Raw genomic sequence first — 2,843 nt, 5'->3', positions numbered from 1 at the left:
GAATCGAACCCGGGACCCTTCAGTCGCAGGCCGCGCTCTATCCACTGAGCCACACCGGCCAGGGCTCTTCCATGGCGCATTTCAATGGGAAAGGTGGTCACTGGTCTTGCGCGCAAAGTGAACACGTGTCCACGATCTTTAAGCAACGAGCCAGGGAACTAGTTACATGTTAAAACCAGTTCAAAGGAAAATTTAAAAACCAGATACACGAATATGCTGGTAAGCAGTGTATCTGAAGGCGGAAATAGGCTTGTTCACCGATGCAAAACGGGTGAGGGCAAGAGCCGCAGAACTAGCGGCAAAGCGGCCCCGGGAGAGCGAGGCGCCCCGGCCGGGAGGAGCCCCGGGCAGACACCCGGCGTCTCTCTCGGGAACATCCCACAGGCGCACTGAGTGCACAGTGTTCAGTCACCGGCAGGCACTTCCCCGGGGAGCCCCCCGGGCCTGGAGGGTTCGTAGGGGCGACGGGGCGCTCCAAGGCCGACAGCCCCCGCCCTGCGCGCGCGACCCGCCTCCGCACCGCGGCTCAACCTCCAAGGCCCGGCCCCGCCCCCGGCCCCGCCTCGGCTCCCCAAACATCTGCGCGAGGGCCCCCGGCCCTGAAGACAGCGCTCACGGGGACAAGGGCTCGGGTCCCGGAAGAAAAACGACTTGGTTAGAAGACACCGGTCCTCCCTCCCGCTATCCTAGCGCCCCAGGCTCCAGTTCGTGACGCAGCGTCACTTCCGTGTGCCCCGCCCCCGCCCCTCCGCCGACTCCGCGCGTGCGCACTGACGGGCTCGCCGGGAGGGGGTGGGGGAGAGGGAGTGGGAGGGGGGTGGGGCACGAGGGAGAAAGACGGCGGGGCGCACGGACCTCCGCGCCCCTCAGCGGGCCCAGAGTCCCCTCGGGACTTACTCCGTTCAGTCTCCAAAATGCAGGCCAGCGCCTGCGTCCTGCAGCGCTTTCCGTCTCCCAAGTCTCACAGTCGTGGTTGCGAACGCGTCATAGGACGCGCGACACGGCTCTCCGGGCGCCTCCTAGACGCTCCGAGGCGCAGCGTGTCGCTACGTCTCTGGCGTGCGGGTCGCGGGGCGGGGCCTCGGGGCACGCGGCCAATGAGGAGTTTGATTGGCGGGCGGAGTCGGCGGCGCCAGCGGAGCTTGGGCCGGCGCTATGGGTGTCGGGGTGGTGACGTCACGGCGCTTGGCGGGAGAATTGGAAGCGGGTTTTGCGTCGCGTTTGGGGAAGGCGAGCGGTGCCCGGCTTTCCGGAACTGAGGGCGCGGAGCCCAGGCGGCGTCCCCGACCTGGGGAAGGGACGAGAGAGCCGCCCCCCGAGCGGAAGGCGAGGACGCCCTGCGGCCGGTGGCCCCGGGTCTGCAGCCCCCGGATGTGTGAGGTGGGAGGGCCCGTCTTCACCGTCACCGGTTACCCAGGGTCTCGGCCAAGGAAATGGGGCTTCTCCTTATTGTGATGTGGTGTGTTTTTTAATTGTAGTTTTTGGGTTTTTTAAAAATATATTTCTTATTGGTTTCAGAGACAGGGAGAGAGAGAGAAACATCAGTGATGAGAGAGTCACGGATCGGCTGCCTCCTGCACGCCCCGCGGTGGGCCCGCAACCCCCGCCTGTGTCCGGACCGGAACCCAACCGTGACCTCCAGGTTCAGAGGTCGAAGTTCAACCCCGAGCCACCCTGGCGGGGCGGGACAGGACATTGGGTTCTGTGGGCCGTTGATGGGTCGGGGAACAGTGGCCGCCGTGTCCCGAGCGCACAGCCACGTGGGCGTGCAGGGCGCTCACTTGTGTGGTACCCCGGGAACGTGGGAGTCCCCACCCCTTTGGGAACCTCTTGGCGGTGGGGCGGCCCGGAATCGCCCGGGGGCAGGTGCGGGTGGACGGAGCCTCCCGGCGCCTCCCCCCACCCCCCCGCATAGGGCGCGGGGGGCGCGTTTCCCAAAGGCCTGCGTCCTGTCCCGGGAGCCGTGCGGCGGAGCCAGTTTGGGTCCCACTCGCCCGCCCCGAGCAGCTGTGAACCCGGGGCAGACGGACCGCCGTCTCCCGAAAGCCCTGGGGCGCCGCCTGCTGTCCTCGAGGGGAAGTGCGGCCGCGCGGCCCGGCAGCCGGCCCGAATCCTGCTGCCATTCCTCCCTTTCACCCCCTCCTCCCGCCGCCCATCTCACCCCGACCCGGTCCCCGCACCCCCATCCCGCCTGCGGGCCTCGCGGGCCTCTGTGCGGTGGAGGCCCCGCCCGCATCCGCCCTGGCCGGTGGGGATGCCGCCTGCAGCGTAGCCGCGCGTTCCGGGAGCCTCGTTTGGCGGCGCCCTGGCCCCGCGCTCATCCCTGTCACGTTTATTTATTTATTTATCTTTAAATATGTTTTTATTGATTTCAGAGAGAGGGAGAGGGAGAGATAGAAAGATCAATGATGAGAATCATGGATCGGCTGCCTCCTGCACGCCCCGCAGTGGGGACTGAGCCCGCAGCCCGGGCACCTGCCCTTCACCGGGAATCGAACCCGGGCCCTTCAGTCCGCGGGCCGACGCTCTACCCACTGAACCACACCGGCCAGGGCCACTTAAAAAAATTTAAAAAATATATTTATTTAATGATTTCAGAGAGGAAGGGAGAAGGAGAGATAGGAACACCAATGATGAGAGAGAATCATGGATTGGCTGCCTCCTGCCCTCTCCCCAGTGGGGATGGAGCCCGCAACCCCGGCACGTGCCCTTGGCCGGAATCGAACCGGGGACCTCCCACTCCGCAGGCCGACGCTCTATCCATTGATCCACACTGGCGAGGGCTAATTTTTTTTTAACAAAGCAAAGTTTTATACAGAAAAGGTCGCTGCAGCAGGGAGGGG

General features: G+C 65.2%; 1 protein-coding gene across 1 annotated transcript in view; it reads left to right on the top strand.

The window, feature by feature from the left end:
* The first annotated feature begins 1,250 nt into the window (after positions 1 to 1,250).
* ZGRF1 (zinc finger GRF-type containing 1) overlaps positions 1,251 to 2,843 on the top strand; it is a 53,342-nt gene continuing 51,749 nt past the window's right edge. The window contains 1 exon segment of the mRNA XM_023747852.1: positions 1,251 to 1,380. The gene's annotated coding sequence lies outside the window, so the exon portion shown is untranslated.

The sequence above is a fragment of the Myotis lucifugus genome, unplaced genomic scaffold (assembly GCF_000147115.1).
Source record: "Myotis lucifugus unplaced genomic scaffold, Myoluc2.0 scaffold_1014, whole genome shotgun sequence".
Lineage (NCBI taxonomy): Eukaryota > Metazoa > Chordata > Mammalia > Chiroptera > Vespertilionidae > Myotis > Myotis lucifugus.
Note: the sequence above shows the minus strand (reverse complement) of the source record. Positions and strands in the feature narration are given on the sequence as shown.